Source organism: Dermacentor variabilis, chromosome 8, assembly GCF_050947875.1.
Source record: "Dermacentor variabilis isolate Ectoservices chromosome 8, ASM5094787v1, whole genome shotgun sequence".
Taxonomy (NCBI): Eukaryota; Metazoa; Arthropoda; class Arachnida; order Ixodida; family Ixodidae; genus Dermacentor; species Dermacentor variabilis.
This window is the reverse complement of record NC_134575.1, coordinates 119,716,182-119,737,911: the sequence shown is the minus strand read 5'-3', so window position 1 is coordinate 119,737,911 and position 21,730 is coordinate 119,716,182. Positions and strand designations below refer to the sequence as shown.

The 21,730-nt window shown below is 45.0% G+C and overlaps 1 long non-coding RNA gene across 1 annotated transcript; it reads right to left on the bottom strand.

Annotated features, from left to right (window-relative positions):
* Positions 1-5,927: 5,927 nt before the first annotated feature.
* On the bottom strand, positions 5,928-20,948 carry LOC142590554 (uncharacterized). The gene is made up of 2 exons (XR_012830179.1): positions 20,585-20,948; positions 5,928-6,349 (listed from the first exon to the last, which is right to left on the bottom strand). It is a non-coding gene; the product is annotated as an uncharacterized LOC142590554 (long non-coding RNA).
* Between the last annotated feature and the right edge of the window lie 782 nt (positions 20,949-21,730).

Sequence of the window (21,730 nt, the reverse complement as noted above, 5' to 3'; positions counted from 1 at the left end):
ATGCGTGACGTTGCAGCCATCTCCATCTCGCTGACTAGTGCGTGCGTCAGCGGGCATCGCGCATGACGGTGCTGATGGGGTGGCGCCACATCATGAGTGCATAAAATGAGTGCACTGATGATGTTCCGAGGTCTACAAATGGTATGATGCTTTCGCATTGCCACATGTTAGCAGTCTTAAATGTCTGCCAAATATTATGTTTAGTAATTGCTGTTGCGCCAGGTGCTGTGCAAAAAAGCGGGCATGTGGGCTCTGTGCAATGACATCACAGTCGGAGTGGCGACAGCACTGGTTGTCGGTGGCGAGCAATGGAGCAGCAAGCACACTCTTGCGGCTCTCAAGGAGGGCCGCGCAAGTTCGCCACTGTGGAAGTAGCACAGGCCGCTGTGCCTTAGTGAAGAGCTCACCTTAGTGCCACACGTGTACTTTCTATTGCGGCGCATTATGTCTTACAGAGAAGTCTAACCCCAATTGTATAACTTCATGTATTTAATTGCCATGTGTGCAGCCAGCTTTCGCCTTCTTGTGTTACAAGGGTGCAACACCCGCCGAATGTTTTCTTTGTTTGCTTCTGACAATGCGGTACACTCACAAGAATGTTCATTTAGGCAACAGCACATTAAAGAACACCAAGTCCCAATGACTCGTGAAGCATTCAGAATGTCTCATGCCTCTTTTATTGCATATGCAAGTGTTCTGAAGGCCTAGTTGACAGATGATCACTTCAATTTTTTGTGCTTTCCAATGAAGCCATACCGTACGAATGTTAGTGTAATCAGTACAACAAATTTCCCTGCAACTTATTAGACTATGTTGAAAGATGCGGTGAGGTTACTCAGCAGTTAAAAACATAACACAGGGCAACACTTGCACTTCCTAATGCACCAGAACACCACCTCACACGTGCACTACTTACATTCCCAATCCGGACCCCGTTTGTGTATCGCACCAAGTACACCAGCGTGGCTGGTGACCTCAGCAGCATCATGGTGCTGTATTTTCATATGTAGCCTCACATACCAGCCTGCACGAAAATGTTTGAGCGGATGATGCAGCGGTATGGTTGGTTCCCTGTATAGATGCGCAAATGCCCCTTGAGATTACTGCTATTGGCAAAAGCTTAAGGCCATGATGGACACTGATGTGGACGCTCACCTGAGTGGATCTGCAAGTGATCACTCAGATTTCATCCATGTGACAAGCTCTCAGGACACAAATGGCACTGAAATGGCCACTTGCACACGTAGGTCAGCAGGTGTCTTTTCAGAATGCCATCTTGCAAAAAGCTCTCAGCGCATGAAAGGCACTGAAATGGCATTTTCCTGTGTGGATGTGTAGGTTGTCCTTGAGATTAGACCTTCGCAAGAAACTCCACGGGTAAAATTGGCATTTACATGAACACTCGCCTGATTGGGCCCTGACGTGTTTTCACACAGAACAGTTTTCCAGTCACGTGGTCACAGAAATCATATCGGTGGAGGCTTCCTTGCTGCGACTTCTCATCTGCGGCAGCTGTAGGAGAGGACGAATAAATTGACCCTGCACAATGAAAACTGCACTTACGAAATGCCAATGTCAGAAAACACAGATTCTAGAGCTAATATTGAGCCTTTTACACACCCAATCAGTCCCGAGGGAGATCTCAGAAAAGACAAGGGTTCTATATGCTAAAACTACAATTTGGTTATGAGGCATGCTGTAGTGAAGGACTGCGAATTAATTTTGACCATCAGGGGATCTTTAATGTGGCCCCATTGCATGGGACACAACCGTTTTTGCATTTCACCCCCATCGAAATGTGGCCAGCGGAGCCTAGATTTCATTCCGCAACCTGGTGCTTGGCAGCACAGTTCCATAGCCACTAAGCCACCATGTCGGGTAGCACAGCTGCGCCATGTTTCTCCACTGCTTATTATGAATCATTAAATCGTTATATATGTGATTGCTTAATGAACAATTTTATAAAATTGGAACATACTTTCTTAAAAAATTAAGTTTTACCCGGTTAAAGTTATCGAAATGAGAAGAGCACTGTAGTGCTTGCATATTCTGTCACTTCAGCTGAATATTACAGCTTTTCATGCCAAGTTGCCATGGTGCTGAAGATGTTTTTATATTTTTGATAATCATAAAAACAATGCACGTACATAGTATGATGCTGCAAGGAAGCTTATGTCACCGTGACCTATGAAACATATATTCCTTCCGACAACCTTAGTGCACGGACATCGATGCGCCATACTTGCACATGTTGTAGAGTGTGACCGTGTTGACATTTTCATTTAGTTTTGTGCCTATCACTACAGCCTACTTACCAATAACAATTGCAACCTAAGGGACGTTGCCATTAACAACAGTAGAAGCGTGGTACATCTGCTGTTCCCATCGGAATGCCAAAACAGCCACTCTCCTGGACAAGCATAACCTCCGACATCATAGTTATTTGCAATGCAAACATAAATACAAGCTATAGTATCTTCTTTACAATAAGCATACAAGAGGAAGTCCCTTTCTTCTTCACTAGAATGTACCACCTGTGATGACCAGAAGAATGTGTGTGAAATTAAATCTTGAACTGAGATCAGATTACCTTGGTTAAACAAACAGGTTTTATGCTAGTATTTTGTTATCTAAGCTATTTGCAACATGCTTAATGCCTAGATCACACAGCAAAGCACAATTATTATTATTTCTGCATAGAGTAGTCAGGTGCTGTATCAGCATCTCTTGCTTATTTTCATCACTGAAGTTCTTCTAATGTGTCACTCTGTCTTGCTAAGCATGAAAGATGTCAATAACCACAAAATAGGTACGTGAATCAATAATGAACACTGAGTAATAGGATGATGAGCATTTCCAGAAATGCAAACCAGGAATGTCGTCTAGCATTATAAGAGCTACCCTAGGTGAGAACAAGCAATGCACTCCATCAATGCACTACAAGGCCATGTCCACTGTAGAGAATGAAACTAGCAACACACCACAATGTACCATTGTTTTTACAAGGCAAAAGAATGCAACAGAAGAGGCATCGCACAGCATAATATAAATTGTGTAAGCTATACAGATGCATCATTGCATGGTGTAAACAAAGTAAGTAAAGCACAGCTAATTCTTAAAGTTTATGAACTAAAATTACTTTGGAGCATGTTTGTGTTTAGGAACTCCCCAACCACAGGCTGGTGCAAGAGCCATTATGGAAGAATTTTTCTGAGGTATAAAAACAAGATTGCCCCTACTCAAGCTACTTGTACCTCCACTATGAAACTTAAACCAAACACGAGAGTGACTGGCCTACATGACCATCCATGCGATGAACTGGCATCAGCTGGAATCGCACTGAAAGTGCGGCCAGGCAAGCAATATCTGTCGACAGTATATGTAAGAGGTTCTCACTACGCTGACCCAGATACAGGCAACGGGTGTGCATCCCCATATAATGGCAAGCTGCTCCGCTTGTGGCACTCTGGCAGTCACCGTCCAGGCCATTCAAACTAAATGTGTAGGCTAAACTACATCACTTCCTGTTTCAAGCAGGCAGCAGTCTATGCACCCCAATATCCAATTATTCTGTTTTGTCACGACACAACAGCTATCGGGCCCACCTTGGACCAATGCTGAGGCAGCATGTTCAAGCTGCCACTGCGAGAGAGCACGCAGCCTCTGGTTAATGTGACTTTGAAATGGCGTTGCTCACCCACCACCTGTTTCAGGGTCAGCAGAGTAATGACTGGTTACGTACAGTGTCAACAGGTATCTCACGTCTGGCCACACTACTGTCAACAAGTATCACATGCCTGGCCACATTTTTGCCTCGATTATAGCTGATGCTGCTTCATACAGCTGACGGTCAGGCAGGTCGCTCGCTTCGGCGTTCAGTCTAAGTTTCACGGTGGGTGTAGTACCAATGTCATTGTACACAGTGTATATAATATTGCACAAATATGGCTTCATACAAATATAACTGGAGAAATATGGCCCATCTGTGGTAACAGGGGTTCTAGTAGTGCAGCTGAACCTGTGAAGGAATGAAATAAGAACGTGCAGCATAACATGGCGCTAAAAATTCTGATTTCTCCTACGTATCTCATAATGAGTGCAATCAATGGCAATAATGAAACAGCCTTTAAGTGCCACCAGTAAATGTTGTTGGAGCATGTAATGCAATTAATATGAGTTATTGATACCAACAGAAGATTAGATGCTATTAATGCAAGCATTCAGATATTAAAAAAAAATTAACTATGCACATCTCCTGCGGACAATCAATTTCAAACTGTGGAACACATACTGTTGACTAAATTCTTAATCACAATTAACTATTTCACTGCTTTAAGGAAACCCATATGTCTGAGAAGACAATGAAAAGACTTCATCTGAATATAACAAAAGATCTTCAAGTAGTAGTACCAGAACTGGGAGACAAGAAAAAGATGAATACAAAGATTGAATCATATCACGCACCACACCTTAACACCGAAAGAACCAGTCGCACAGATGCAGAAATATTTATAAAGCAACAGCCACTAACAAAAACTGATATCCCTATAATTGTAAATGTCCTGTATAGTAAGAGTGCAAATATATTATTTTACAAGTGACACACATGGAGCTGGAGAAAGAGGAAAACAAATGCGTTAACAATTAACTTGCCTGACTAGCATTAAGGTACAATATTGAATGCCCAGCCTTCGATGAACAGAAGAATAAACAAGCAAAAAGTTGCCAAGGACACAAAAAGGCAGTTACACATGCACCTATGTGGCTTTCTTCTGTCTTCTTAGGCCCCTGCTGAGCTAGCACTGTTCGCTGCATCAGCACTGTTCCAAAGTGGGCCCAATAGCTGTCGTGACAGAACAAAATAAAGGCAGATGATCGGATATTGGGGTGCATAGACTGCTGCCTGCTTGAAATGGGAGGCAATGTAGTTTAGTCTACACGTTGAGTTTGAATGGCGTGGACGGTGACTGCCAGAGTGCCACAAGCGGAGCAGCTTGCCATTATGTGGGGATGCACATTCACTGCCTGTATCTGGGTCAGCGTAGTGAGAACCTGTTACATGTACTGTCGACAGATACTGCTTGCCTGGTCACACTTTCATTGCGATTCCAGCTGATGCCAGTTCTTCGCACGGATGGTCATGTAGACCAGTCACTCTCGTGTTCGGTTTAAGCTTCATAGTGGAGGTACAAGTAGCTGGAGTAGGGGCAATCTTGTTTTTATACCTCAGAAAAATACCTCCAGAATGGTGCTTGCACCAGCCTGTGTTGGGGAGTTCCTAAACATAAACATGCTCCAAAGTAATTTTAGTTCATATAAACATTAAGAATTGCTGCATGATGTCAAATGTACAATTTTCCTTATAGTCTCCCTTCTGTGGTTGTTGTGTGTGTATTTCACACCAGTTGTTATGTACCAACTAGCCCAGCAGCAAGTGTTTTTCACTTTGAAGTTTGTTATGAGGTCACATAAAGAAACACCACATGAACATAGTCTAATTAACAGACATAATTTCATTAAAACAAGTGCCCCTTTAACCTTCACTGCAGCCAGTCATGACTACATTCTAACATGTCGAAACAACGCATTAAATCTTGCTGAAATATCCTGTGAAGATACTTTACAGTGCAGTTTATGACAGCACATAGTCACACTTGTCTTTCATGCACAAGAATGCGAATGTGCCTGTAAAGTTTATTGCACATGTTCAGCTGTGTTCAGTGTGAGCTGCATCTTAGTGCCCATTGTCAAAGGGGCGAAAAACTGAAGTGCATATTGGCACAGACATATGAAATATTGGTTTAATAACTACAAGTAATTGACACAGTCTTTTAGTTAAATATTTCATATGTCAGCACTGCCGTGTAGTCTTGAAGTTCACAGACCATGGGCACCATGAAGCACTTCACATCGAACACGACTGGACAGTCCCAATTCCAACTGTTTATTCCACAAGATGCACCTAGACTGCTCGTTAACTACTCTGCATGGTGCCAAGCTCTCACGGTGCCTATTCACATTATTTACATATCTAACACTGATATAAAGGCAGCGTGCTGTTTCTCAAGTGGCTGCTCAGGTGCTCAGACTGCACAATGGATATCAACCAGTTTAGTTAAATAGGCACTCGACTGTGGGTGCACAGGTGTGTCTTGGAAGTTGCTCTTCTGCAAAAAGCTCCGAGGGCAGTATCAGTGGCAGCGAAGCAACTTCCTGCCTGTGTGGTTGCACTTGTGTATCATGAGCGCAGATAGCCTAGTGGTTGCATAGTCACAATGATCCCAGCAACCGAGGTGCTTCTGCTGCAACTAATGGTTCTTGGCTGTTGCTGGGTAGCAATGATGTCTTCCTGTGACAAAAGTTGAAAAAATGTAACCAGATCAGCTACCTGCAGAATACTTTGTTTACAAGTGAGGTGTACAAAAAAAATAAAGATTTTTAATTTACTCAAAAACTAACATTCGAGAAACAACCTCTGAATATTGAATCAAATGCCCAAATCTTTCAAATTTCCAGACCCAGTGAAGCGCTGTATAAAGATTTTGATGGAATCTGTTTGGTGACAAAAGACTTAGTTATATTATTTGATAAACCTAATGCAATTATCAACTGAAGCTTGTAAACAGGAAACAAAGAAACGTTGGTCATAGAAAAAGCACCCCAACAATGACAGTAACTAAACAAAGAAACAGCATGTGTCCAGATGCACTGCGTATGGTGTAGTTCTCGCCGAAGGAGCCAAGTGCAATATACTAATGTGCCACATTAGTATACTGAATTATGTTTGTGTTCAAACGAACCTAAACATGGTACGACATACCAAATGATAAATCAGTTTGCCTAAACTGAGACAGTAAGTTTGTAAGCTGTCTAAAACATGACGCATTTATTAATCAACTGCATACTATTGCACAAAAATAGCTGTGTCAGCATAACCACCACTGTTCTATTGCAGCATTAAACAGTCTCCACTTGCATAAGTATTTATTCCTGTAAACTGCAAAAACTAATGTTGTCCCTTATAGTATTGAAACATATAAGATACCTTACATTATTGAATAGTGAATTGTCTAATAAAAAGAAATTGGCAGTGGCTTAGCTCGGCTATGCCAGGATATACGTAGTGAAAGCTAAGGCATAGCATGGTTGGCCTTGGTTAATCTTCATTGCAAGTCCAGGTTAGTCTGGCTGTCTAACTATGTTGCGGCGTTTAGCCAGTCGTTCGGCGCACTGTTCATCTGTTTCCTGGGCAATTCGTTTCCTCTTCATCTCCTTCCGATGTCGATTCCAGGCCTCCTCCTTGCTTATCACAGTTGTCGCCGTCCATACTGCTGCCTCTGTTGTGGAAAAAGAGACGGAGAACTCTGAACTTATGGAAAAACGACAGACGTCCTTTCGCTTTGAGCGCATCAAAAAGACTGTTTTATTTTTCACTAGACGGTATAGGAAATGGGAGAGAGTAGAGAGAAGGAGAAAGTCATAATACACCGTGCCAAACAGGCATTGTTGCACCGGTTTGCACGTACAAGAACCCGGTCCACACTTGGAAGGCACCACCGAACCGCCGGTTGCTGTTCGTAGATCGCGCCCGCCAGTAAGGCACGTAGTTTGAGGGGTATCAAGTGCCTGGTGCCTCTGAGAGGGAGTCCTGCTTGCCACCTCCTCGGCGGCCCGCAGCGCGGGGGTTTATCAAATGTCCGGAACCTCTGGGTGGGGGGGGGGGGACTTTGGCTCTGGAATGGAGGATATACAACAACCTCCCCCGGATGAGCGAACTATTATTGAGCTCATTGCTCCACAATCTCCAAGGGATACAGCAGCTGTATAGGTCGCTTCACCTCAGTTCCCCCACTTAATACCAGTTTGCAGGACCGCACCCGGCCGTCTCTACCCTTAAATGTTTCCTTAATTCTAGCGGTCTTCCACATGTGAAGTTTCAAGCGGTCTTCCCTCAGGAGCACCAATGCGCCTTTCTTCAGATCACTCGATGTCGTTGGTCGGCACATATGTGCCGATCTGAGCTCCAATAAGTACTCTTTCCGTCACTGTCTCCAGAAACTGTCGGCCATGGCAGTCCGGTACTTCCAGCGTCGTGAGATGCATGCCACCGCCAGAAATTTCGTCCGGCAGCAGGTGTGGAGGAAGGGTTGTCAACTTTCTTCCGACAAGGAAATGAGCCGGTGACAGTGGTTGCAGCTCTTGAGCATCATCATATATGAAAGTCAAAGGGCGTGAGTTGATCACGGCGTCCACCTCATAAAGAACGGTGGTCACTTCTTCGAAACTCAAGCTGCTCCGACCTAACACCTTTTGCAATGCTACTTTCACAGATCGCACCATCCGCTCCCAGAATCCACCCCACCAAGCTGCCCGTTCAACAATAAACTTCCATCTGATCTGGTTTCGGCGAAGTATGACTGCAATTTCTCGACTTGCAACAGCATGAACATTGCCTTTAGATCCCTGGCTGCACGCTTGAATGTGAGCGCGTTGTTCGAATACACCATCGAGCAAATTCCACGGCGTGCCACAAAGCATTTAAAGGCCAAGAGGAAGGCTGTAGCCGACAGGTTGCTGACGAGCTCAAGGTGGACGGCACGTGTCACAGCACAGGTGAAAATAGCGATGTAGCATTTTTTGCTGTCGCGTGACTGTTAACAAATCAAGGGCCCTGCAAAATCAATGCGAACAATGTCGAACGGATTTCCCTTTGTCACTCTGTCAGCTGGAAGTGGTGCTACTGGTTCCGTAGCTGGAGGGCAACTTTGTTTGTGACAGACGAGGCACTGCTTGATAATTTTCTTTATGGCCTGATGTCCTCGGATAATCCAATACGATTCTCGCAGCTGTGCTAGAGTATCGCGTACGCCCTTGTGCAGCATTCTCAAGTGTTCCTTCCGTATGAGCAGTGACGTGAGGGGGTGATTGCCAGGGAGAACGATGGGATGCTTATTCTCTTCGTTGTTATCACTGAATTGCAAGCGTCCACCAACTCGCATGAGGCCCTCTTTGTCGAAGTACGGATTGAAAGGCAAAACAGGAGAGCTTTTGTGCAGCTGTCTTTGATTCTTCAGGTTTGAAATGTCGTCGCTGAACGCATCTTTTTGAGCTTGAGCCAACCAGTATCTTTCGGCACTGATTACTTCTTCAGCTCGTAATGGGCCGCTCGCCCTTCCTTTTTTGTTGTGGCAGTTGTCGACAAAGCGGCGGACCCATGCGGTTACTCGCACGACTCTGCTGAATGAACTATAGTTCTCAACATTGAAAATTGCCATGAATGATGATGATACTATGGGCATCACCGTCACCTTTCGCTCTTCCATTTGGCACTCCCCAACCTTCGAGCTCGGCTCACTTATCGTTGGCCAACACGTGTCATCCTCCTGAAGCCAACGGGGTCCTTTCCACCACAGCTCGCTTTCCCGCAGGGCCGATGGGAGAATGCCGCGGGTGATTAGGTCAGCGGGGTTGTCTGAGCCTGGGCAGTGTCTCCAATCCCTGGGATCTGTCAGCGCTTGTAACTCTGAGACTCGATTTGCCATGAAGGGCTTCCATCTGGCAGCGTTTCCCTTTATCCAGTACATAGCTACTGTGGAGTCAGTCCAGAGGATGGTAGCAACATTCTTCAGATCCACGGCCTTGGCAACGTAGTGGCATAGTCGCGTGCCAATAAGGGCTCCCATCAGCTCCAATCGGGGTAGCGAGAGGCGTTTCAAAGGGGCCACTCTTGATTTAGCCATGACCAAGCCGACATTTGTTAGTCCGAACGGAGACTTGGTCACGATATATGCGACAGCACCATAGGCCTTCGGGCTTGCGTCACAGAAAACATGCACCACTTTCTCCATATCATCGTTTCTAAAGTCTGCCGCTATCAGTCTTGAAATAGACACTCCTTCAATGCATGGAAGCTCCCTACACCAGCAGTCCCACTCAGGCTGCAATGTTTCAGGCAAGGGATCGTCCCAACCAATTCCCAACTCCCACAACTTCTGGAACATTACCTTTATGCATAATGTTGTGGGAGCAATAAATCCAAAAGGGTCGAAAGTTCTTGCCGAGACCTGCAGTACAAATCTCTTGTCGACTCTTGCGGAGAGGAAGTCAATGAGTGAAGTTAGGTTGTATTCAAAGTGGTCAGTCTGAGCATTCCAACCTACTCCCAATACCTTTGTAGCTGCAGTATGTCCAGCATCAGCTTTCGTTCTCTCCACATTGTCATTCTCCAAGAAGTTTACGAGATCGCGGTTGTTCGACATCAACTTGTGTAGCCGCATCCCTGCTTGAGACAATATATCTTTGGATTCCTGGCACAAGACTTTACCCTTGTCAAGACTGTCAACCCCAGTTACAAGGTCGTCCATGTAAAGATGCTTGCGCAGAATACCTGCAGTTTCAGCATACCATTCCGGCAGGCCTTCAAGATGATGTTGCAACGTGGCAGCCAAGAGAAATGGGCTCGACGTGACACCGAACGGCACGCGAGTCATGCGATAGGTCACCACAGCTGGAAGCTCTTTCCCTTTCTTTGGTGTCATAACGTACCAGAGAAACTGCACAGCGTTCCGATCGTCCTCTGATAGTGATATTTGGAGAAAGGCCTTTTCAATATCCGCAACGATGGCAATGTTGTAAGTGTGGAAATTGATCAGCAGATCAATGAGCTCTGGGTTTAGGTTTAGGCCACTTTCCAAAACATTGTTCAGTGAGAGGCGATTTTTGGCACTAGATGATGCATCAAATACTACCCTCAGTTTTGTCGTCTGGCTTTCGCGACGAACAACTGCCTGATGTGGCATATAGTACACCGGACCTTCCGACGTGCCGTAATCCTTGCTGGTTGCCTCTGCATAGCCCTTTTCTATGTAGTCTCTTATGCAGGTGTCATATTCCCTAATCAACGAATCTCCTTCCAAGAGGCGCTTTGTCTGTGCTTTAAGACGCCTTGCTGCGCACTCGTAGTTGTCGCCAAGCTCGTAAACCATCGAATTCCAAGGGAACGACACCTTATAGCGGCCATTCTCAAAGTCGACGGTTTCTTTATAGTGCTGAAGGACTGCGTCCTCGTGACGAACTGGCTCATGTTCCTTGATACCAATGTGCTCGAGCTCCCAGAAAGACTTTAGCTGTGCTGATATTTCCTTGTAAATTTGTTCACTCACTCCTATCCGCATCATGCCAGCAGCCGAGGAGCAGACTCCTGTTGACTTCCTTGTGCCAACCTGGCCCCGGACTGTCCATCCGAATACAGTCTCCATTGCCATCAATTTGGAGCTGAGACGCTTAGTGGATCCTGTGACAATTTTCCAGTAATGATCAGCGCCTATCAAAAGGTCAATATTTTCACTTTCGCCGCCCGCGAGGCGTCTGCGACTTGGAAGTGAAATTTTGAAAGTTGAAGTAGAACAGAATTTGATGGAGCAGCCATGATATCTGCACAGATGCAAGGAACTTCCAGCGCTTCCACTCGCACCCCCTTTCCGTCGTACTGGCTTCTGAGCCACAGCTCCACTCGACCCGTTTTTGTGCATGTTATGGCTGATTGCTCACCAAAGGCAAATATTTTAAGCTCCTCTTCTCCCAGCACTTTTAACTGCAGCTTTTCAGATAGGTTGCGATAAATGAAGGTTCGCTGACTGCCACCGTCCAGGAGAAGCCTGACAAGTGTACGTTCATGTGGACCCTCTGTCCAAGCTCGCGCTGTCTGTAGGAGAAACTGCTGCTCTCCAGTGCACATCAAGTCATCTCCCGTGCCTAATAAGAACTTCAACACCGTGGCTTGCTCAATCACCGGTGACGAAGATGCATCCCTTTCATCAGTGTTGCGGTGTCTCCTAAAGTCAGGGTCGCACATTGTCGTTAAATGTCTGCCCTTGCAATGTGCACACCTGAGCCACTTAGCTTTACGGCATTCTCTTGCCTCGTGCCCTTTTGTTCTACATCGGAAACACCGATTGTCACGCCTCAGCACCTCTCTCTTATCCGCCACAGACATCTTTGCGTTGCAGTTGCCAGTCTCATGGCCGTTTGAATTACAAAATAGACATCCTGTGCTGTCCTTGATCGTGGTGTGCAGTGCCGCTGCAGTAGGCATGTTCGCTGCTTTAGTGTTGCTGTTGTGCCTTCCCTTTACCAATTTGGCACTGTTGTCTCTCGGAGCTCCGGCCCGCTGTATGATCTCCCGCGTCGCAACCTCTTTTCTCAAAAAACGCAGGAACTCCTCCAGCTCACTTCCCTCGTTCGTAGCCTCGTTTTTTTCGTTGGTATTCCAGACGAAGGTTGTCAGGCACCGCTTTCTTTATTACGGTCTGTAACAAAGCTCCATAAGTGCCAACACTCACGCCTAAAGAAGTGAGGCTGCGTACACCTGTCTCTACTTCATCGACGAGGCTGCACAGTTGACCGACATTCCGTGAGTCACGCACTGGCTTGATGTTAAGCAGCTGTGACATGTGATCTTCTATAATAACTTCCTTTCTGCCGAACCTCTCCTTTAATAGCGAGAGAGCGACATCGTAGTTGCCTTCCGACAAGTCAAATCCTGCTACCGCAGCCACCGCCTTTCCTGTCAAGTAGCTGTTGAGGTACTTGAATTTGTCTACGTTTGAGAGATTCTGGTTAGTGCTGATAGTCGACTCAAACTGACTCCAGAACCCTGGCCTCTCTCGAAGCTCTCTGTTGAATTTATTGATTTCGAGCTTTGGCAGCTTTACGGTGGGGCGTATCTGCAAATCGTTTGCGCTAGATTCTCTTTGATCTGAGGAGTTTAGTGTGCGATCTGATGAAACATTTTTGCAGCTAAAGTCACGTAGCATGCGTTTTACCTTTGTTTTCGCCACGCTGATCTTTTCTCTGTACATTTCGGAGCATGCAATTTCCTCTCCGAAAGCTTCATCTTCAACACCTTTTTCTATCTCCCGATCTAGCTCTTTCAGTGAGTCTTCTTTAAGAGAAAGAAGATTTATCTTTTCTTCCAGCTCACCGATTGATGCGCTGCCGTCCATGGTGGATACTTCATTGATCAGCTTGGTTGTAGATGCTCGCGCCACGGCCCTTTTTCGCTTGATTCTGTCGATGTCCATCTTTTCACGTCCCTATTCCCGGGTTTCGGCACCAAAAATTTTGTGAAATAAGAGACGGAGAACTTTGAACCTATGGAAAAACGACAGACATCCTTTCGCTTCGAGCACATCAAGAAGACTGTTTTATTTTTCGCTAGACGGTATAGGAAATGGGAGAGAGTAGAGAGAAGGAGAAAGTCATAATACACCGTGCCAAACAGGCATTCTTGCACTGGTTTGCACATACAAGAACCCGGTCCACACTTGGAAGGCACCACCGCACCGCCGGTTGCTGTTCGTAGATCGCGCCCGCCAGTAAGGCACGTAGTTTGAGGGGTATCAAGTGCCTGGTGCCTCTGAGTGGGAGTCCTGCTTGCCACCTCGTCGGCGGCCCACAGCGTGAGGGTTTATCAAATGTCCGGTGCCTCCGGGGGGGAGGGGGGTGAGGGGGGCTTTGGCTCTGGAATGGAGGATAGACAACAGCCTCAACTGTGGTTGCGGCGCACGTGAGCTCTCCTTTTCAATCCTCCGAAATGTTATCAGGCATGCGACGCTGCTGGCAAAGCGAGTGTAGGCAAGGACAACAACGAGGAACGTGGTGTGAAGACACACCAAACGGTGGTGGCAGAAAGGCGCAGCGCTGCACAGCGGAGGAACACCTGTGGCTCGGTGCTACTAGTGGCGCATGCACAGTAGTGACTAGGGAGAGAGAGAGAATTATACGTGGCGAGGCGTGCGTTGTGACGTCATGTGCCTCCTCGGAGCACCACCACGGCGAAATCGCAAGTTCGCGGCCAGTAAAGCTTTTGCTTTAAAAACAATTGAATAGGAAGGACTATGCAAATGGCACTCAAAACTTCGAATGTTATCCCACCCTTATGCACCACATTATAAGAGTTCACACTACGCGAACATCAGGCCATCATTCATTTATAACAAATAGGCGAAACTTACAGTGGCATGGCCAAGAAAAAGTTGTTTGCTAGAAGCGTGCATAGTCATGGGAAATCTTCAATGTATTTTTCTTCTGTAATGTGGTCTGAATAGAGACACCATGAGAGAGCAATGTTTACCTCTCTACCTCTGCAGAGTCAACTTCAGTCTCAATGTACTTAGATTAGGTCAACCTTTGTATATAAACCATTTTCCTTTACTTTTTATGCCACGAGCTGTTGAACATTTTTCTTACGGGCAGGTGCGTGGCTGAAAGGTCAACTTTTGAACCTACATGCCAATTTTCTTTAAAATTCAGTAGGAGGCTTTTGTCTTCTTGTACTTAGAACACATACTAAATCTGAAAACTCAAGCACAAAAAAATTCAGGCACAACATCTTATGATGAATGTCAGCAGTAATGTGAATAGCATTTGAGCTATACAATTACATACTGCATTCCTCAAATAATGTTCATTTAACACATGTGAGAGTATTGCTAGCTCAACAATATGCCTCATACTCCAATATCAACCCACCTTGCTTTGGAACTGACTTGCCAAGGTCACCCATGAGCATGGTGGTATGACAAAAATTATATGACACCAATGCAGTAACAATGGAATGTCGATGGCATGATGAATGATACAGATGGAATGACAAAGGAGGTATAATGATAACAGCATAACGACAATGACATGAGGACAATGAAACAATGACGAAGGCCTGATGACAATGGTATGACAATGGTGGCAAAATGATGATTTAATGATGACAGCATTATTACAATCGGATGACAAACGAGGAATGACGACAATGGGATGACATTACTCAAATAATGGTGATGGTAAAACAACAGTAAGATGTCAATAGCATAATGAAAACTGTATTATGATGACCGAGTGATGACGACGGCTCAAGACGACGACATGACGAGAATTCAATGTCGAAGTTGCAACAGCCATGATGTGATGAGCGCAATGGCATCACAACGATGCTGACTATGAATGCATGATGATGATGCAATGATGACGATTCCTTCCAGGAGGCTTTTCTTCTATAATTCAGCGAGCAGTCATAGTTCCACCAGCATGAAGAGGATTTATCTTTACCTTAGTGAACCTCAAGTTCAGCTTTCCCACGAGAGCTTTCTAAGAGTGAGCAAATAAATGATAATGCTTTTTGCTTAGAATTCGCTTCAGATAGGGTAGCCAATGATAACAGCAAATTGCTTTGGAATTTACTGTAATTTATGTATGTTCTCATATGAGACACTAAGAATGTTACCAGGTACATAATCTCAAAAATCACCAGAATGTGGTCATTATTTGTGCCATAGTACAATCGACCAAGAGGATACACAATGACCTGAACCTGAGAAAGTCAAATCTGGAGCAGAGATAGCTAAACTTCTAACAAAAGTAGGATGACCTGAATTTTGACATAAGAGATTATTGTGCTGAGACCAATGCCACAGTCGATTATTGCACGGATCTGTTGTTAAACTTTTTTTTGTCAGATAATGGGAGTTGAAATCACCCACCAATATGACACCCCTTCTACTAATAGGAATTACACTATCCAGAGGGTGTGTGTTGTGAACCCCTGAAGGATAGCATACATTGGCAATGAAAAATTAACCCCACAAATGTAGATTTAAGGGAAGCTTTAGCTCGGGCGCTCCTACCTAAATACATGTAAAAGGAGAATTTGTTTTTCTCTGCAACCACTGCACCAAATTTGACGAGGTTTCTTGCATTTAAAAGAAAAACTTAAAATATAGTGACTCTTGGTTTCGAATTTTGATTTACGTTATAAATTCTTTATTAAAAAATGACAAAAATTACAAATTTTCAGAAAACGTAACAATCAAGTTTGCAACTCTAACTCAACAAGGAAACATGATAGCACAATTCTGTGAATTGCATCTCACAGTACATCTAGAGCAGACAAAATTGATATGTTACACTAGAATCTGAAAAAATTCAGTAATATGGAAATACAGCTTTTGCAGAACCCTTGTACACAATGTAACCAATTCACGTATTGAATGACATGTTGAATTTGCCCACTTTGAATGATCTAATGGATGCCGTTTACAGAACTGTGATATCTATTCTTGGTGCAGAGCTATTAATTTGTAAACTTCGAGCATTTATTTTTTCAAACTTTAGAATTTTTGAAAATTCTTGTAACGAAATTAAGGCCCCAAATCGAAATTACATTTCCGATAGTCACTAGAATTTGACTTGCTCTCTCAAATGCAACAAATTTCACTAAAATCAGTCCAGTGGTTATCTCAAGAAAGAGATTTTGCATTCTACATGTATTGAAATGGCCGCATCGGACTTTGGCCCGAGCTAAAGCTTCCTCTTAAGGCCATTACTAGAATTTCGAATTCAGGGGACCGAAGCTTCAGTGCTATCTTTGCTCTGTGGCAAATTCTGGTCGAAACTAATGCAAGTAATCCACCACCTCATGTAGACTAATGTAAACGAAAACAGCAATAATTTCTGAGATGAAAATTTTTCTCTGGGGCTAGCCCACTTTCTTATAAAATCATTATAGCAGGATCTAATTGAACAATGAGACACAAAAAATATATGGAGGCCGCAAAAATTTAATGACAGTTCCACTGTAATACTTGCGAAAAGCCTATGGTGGAGATAGTACTGCACTAGCAACAACCTTCTCCAAAATACCCTCCTTGAAGACCTTATTGGGCAGAGACTTTTTGTTCTTATTCTGAGGTGACAAGGATGAAGCATGGTTTAATGGTGACCAGCTACATTTTTGAGCTCGGGCATAGAGTTCAACGTCAGAAATGATGTTTGGTTGAAACTAGCTGAAAATTTAGTTAGTTGTCTCACGACTGACATCTGAGGGAAGCAAACTCCCTTTGTTGATGTCGCTTACTTCTTTCGGAGTTGGTAGCTTCAAAGCTGCAGAAGGATGAGGTGGAGTAATATTTACCAGATTAGCCATTTGAGTACTTATTAGGTCGCATGAGCATTCTGAGAGGCTGGGGACTAATTGATCAATCGCTTTTGTCATTGCCTTTTCCATTGCGGCTTCAACTGTCTGTGCAAAAGGTCAAATCCGCAAAAGAAGATTGATGTGCAGTAACTCCAGCATGTCCGTGTAACCTCTCCTTGACAACTGCCATAGCATCTCTCCTAGAGCACCTGCATTTGTCAATAACGTCTAGCACTTGTGTTTCTTGTACATGAACTGGACAATCTGTATAGTCCGCTGTCTGTTCACCTTCACAGAGGCAACACTTCTCATTTTGGAACATGCAGTCAATATTATAGTGGCACTCTCCACATATGCAACAGTACAATCCAGACTTGCATCCACCTGCACTATGCTCAAATCTCCAGCAATTTTGCTATTGTAGGGAACATCAAGCAAGAGGTCCAACACGAAAGACAAGAGGCCATGCTTTGATTTCTGATGGGCACGATGTACCAGCAAATGTCGCAATAACCGATTCAGTGGGGACCCTTATATTGACCACAATGCGATTACAGCGGCAAATTGCTACAACTCTGGCTATGGCTAGCTTCTCCAGGTTTTCAGATGGAATTAGTTTAGAGTCACCTCCGCGCACGAGTCCTTTGGTGCGTGCAAGCTGTGGTGGTATAAACGAACTCACTGTGTCAGAGGCAAATGACAAGCACTTCACTAGATCCGCTACGCAAGTGTGGTCTGGCTACTTGCACGCTATGCCACAGTGACAGAACTGCCACAAATTGGTGATATTCTGGTCACAGCATGAAGTTGCTCCTGGATTGCTTTGCGGTTATTCAATCTGATAGAGCCATTACACAAGGGCAACAGCGCGACGGGAATGCTGCTAATGCCGCTGCGGAGAAAGGTTTCTAATGGTAATTCATCCGGTTTGAGAGAGGCTGTCTGGGCAGGCCACCTCTGCCCAGGTGAGTCCCTGGACATCACTGCAGCCTTAGATGTATCACTGCAAGTAAAACTGATTCGAGCTGAAATGGGACAGGAATGAAAACTGGAACCAAAATTAATGAAAGGCTACCTGATGCTTAACCGATCCCACACAGAGAAAGGCCAAAAACAAGAACAGAAACCCGCAGCCCTGGATGGATGGATGAATGGATGCTATGAGCGTCCCCTTTGGAATGGGGCAGTGGGTTGTACCACCAAGCTCTTGCTATTATACTGCCTAATGTCCTACCTAGGTTAAACAATAAAAAAGAAAACAAAAACACTATGAACTCCCACAGCCAAATTTTCTGATGCCCTATAGCGAACTGTGCTTTTGTACGCCTCCGTTTTTTGTCGTTTCCCTACTTTTCTTCCACCAATCCTCTAATCGCCTCTTACTAATCCCTATTGCAGACATGTTTACTTTTCCACTGCTCTCGCTGAACTCGAGGGCTTCAAGGAGGCCAGTGGTGCCTAAATCGACCGCTGGATAGACATCTTCACATTCTAATAAAACATGCTCCATAGTTTCCCTAGCTTTACTGCAGCAAGCACCATGCTCCTTCTTCCTTCTTATATCTCGCTTTATAGGCACGTTTTCTAAGGCGCTTCAAAAAGTAATGACCTTCTCTTTGAGTTATCATAAATGGTTTGTTTCCTGATTTCGTTTTTTCCTCTTAAGTAGTTACTCATGGCAGCTTTCTTTTCCATTGCCGCCACCCATGAGATTATTCCAGCTTCTCTGACTTCCTGCTAGACGTTCTTTGTTGCTGTGTTGCCCACCCTACAGGCCGCATACTTGCTGGTAAGCTTCCTAGTTCTTTTTCTCCACTGTGAATTAATGTTCTTCTTGTACAGATACCTGAACACTCTCCCATCCCATTTACTTTCTTCCATAGTCCTCAGCCGTTCTTCATATTCAATTTTACTGCGAGCTTCCCTCACTTCATAACTAGTCCAGCACATATCACCCTGCACAGCTTCATTTGTAGTCTTCCTGCGAGGCGACCCACTGACCTATGGTTCCCATTAAGTCCTGATGGTACCCCTGATTTAAAGCAAACAACCGCACTTCCAAAAGTAAGTCCTGGAACCATTGCACCTTTCCACATACGTCGGAGGACCTCGTACCTATTGTATCCCCATAGCACTCTGTGCTTCATTATGGCTGCATTTCTCTTTGCCTTCACTGTTATTGTTTTTTCCTGCGTTTCCATATATCTATTGCCTTCATTTATCCATATACCAAGGTATTGATATTCTGTTACCCGAGGTATTTCCTGGCCCTGTATCGCCACTGTCCACTGTTTTCATTGAATACCATAACACCTGATTTTCTAACACTAAATTTCAAACCTAAATTGTTGCCTCCCTGTCCACAGATATTAGCCAGACCTTGCAAATCACTTTGCTTGTTAGCTAGCAACACAATATCGTCCAGAATAAAATAAACCTGAAAGCTGCTGCTCTACTACAGTACCCGCCTGTTTGTATGAGAGATTAAAGCCGATATTACTTCCTTCTAGTGCCCTCTCCATCCTCACCATGTACATCATAAACAGCAGTGGAGATAAAGGGCACCCCTGCCTCAGTCCCTTGTTGATATCAACTTTCTCCTCACTCCCCATCCCTTCGCATTCAATGCAAACGATATTTTCTAGGTAAATCTCTCTCAAAAGCTGTAGACAATCGTCACCTAAGCCTTCCCCTTCCAGAATACCCCACAAAACGTTGCGGTCTACGTTGTCATAGGCTTGCTCCTGTAATGTCTAAAAAGGCCAAATATAACGGCCTGCTTTCTACTTTTGATATTTCAATACACTGAGTAAGAACAAATAAGTTATCATTTAACCACCTACCTATTCTGAAGCCATTCTGAAGTTCTCCCTATATGCCATTATTTTCTGCCCATGCTTGAAGCTTTAATTTGATTGCCTGCATTGCTAGCCTGTATAGCAACGATGTAATGTTCAACGGTCTATACGAGTGAATTCTATCTTTCTCCCGCTTACCTTAATAAATTAATTTATTCTACTTTGTCGCCAACTGTCTAGTATTCGTCTATCTTTTAAAGTTTTTTCCACTGCTTTCACCAGAGCTTCCTTACTTTTTGGTCATAATTCATTAATCAGCCTAACGGGAAGGATCGTCTAGCCCTGTGGCTGTGCGCTTAGGAATTTTCTCTTTGGCTTTCTTCCAGTTGAAATTTGTCTGCACCAGCTCCTTTTCCACCCGGGTCTCTTTCATGCTCTTTTTTTCTTCAAATACAACCTCGTCATTGCCTTGGAAAGATTCGGCTGTTACTTTTCGGATGGAATTTATTGCCGCTTCTCCTTCCAGTCTGTTTTCACCTGGCTTCGAACGGCAGCGCCTCCCTGTGTGCATGTTTATCAGTTTGTCTGTCATCGTCTTCGCGCCTTTTACGTACTTGGCTTTTGGGTACCTACACCAAGCCAAATTGGTCCGCTCACCCAACTTCTTCCAAGTCGCAATACGCATGATGAACTCATTCAACAGGCCAAGTAGAACTCATGCAAGAGTATACAGTACAAATGATTCTGCATCCGCAATATCAAGGGGCGCATCATGTGCATCGCCTCCGCCTTTGAACTTTACAGCGCTTGCACTCACCAGAGAAGGCTCGATATGTTGACGCTGCATTTTCAGGTACTGGTTTCCGCAGGATTGGCGCGTCTTGCGCGGTTTCACTAAAAAGCTAGGTTTTGCTGCTTTCGATGCGTTTGCGAAGCAAGCGACGGCTGACAGCTCTCTAAAAAGCGCAGAACTGCAACACTCACAACCGTGGCACAAGCGAATGCGGTTTATCGGTCACTCAGTGGCGAACCGAATGTTTTGAGCCACTCTTTTTAAAGAACGAGTTAGCCGTGGTTCAGTAAGGGTGAGCGGTAGTTCTTACGGACAGGGGAAGCCGGCTCGCTCTTTCAGTGAGCAGTGAGCCGTGCCGAACTGTTTTCAAATTAATAACGAACCAACTGTTCTGTCAAAGTCGGGTCGTACAATGCCGGGTTGGCCGGCTTTTCTGCTCGGTGCGACATACGCGCCATCTATTAGCGGTGCTAGAAAGCAACTGTCCCCCGAGCTTCGGTGCGCCGTCGGAGCTCATCGCGGAGGCCACGCTCCCGCATGGTCTTCGAGATTTGCTTTCAGCGGTGGTGGCGGCACATAGTGAAAGCAAATCTCGAAGACCATGCGGGAGCGTGGCCTCCGCGATGAGCTCCGACGGCGCACCGAAGCTCGGGGGACAGTTGCTTTCTAGCACCGCTAATAGATGGCGCGTATGTCGCACCGAGCAGAAAAGCCGGCCAACCCGGCATTGTGGGGGGTGCACCGGTCGCTGAGGTCCAAACGATCAGGATCCTGGGGCTGTATCTGCAGACTAACAGGAAGAATAGGGAGGCCTTGGAAAGACTCAAAAATACTGTCAATGCTACCGTGAGACTTATCAGGAGAATCGCCAATCGTAAACAAGGCGTCAAGGAAAAGGACTTGTGTAAGCTGGTACAGGCGTTTGTGCTCAGTAGAATAGTGTATGCGACGCCTTATATGAAGATGGACGCGACGGAGAAAGGCAAGGTGGAGGCTATGATTAGGCAGGCGTATAAGGCGGCCCTTGGGTTGCCTAACAATACTTCTACCGAAAGGCTGCTGGGATTAGGGGTGCATAACACCTTGGAAGAACTGCGGGAGGCACACTTGGCGATGCAACTCAGTAGACTTTCCAAAACGAAAGTAGGGAGGGATATATTGGAAGGGATC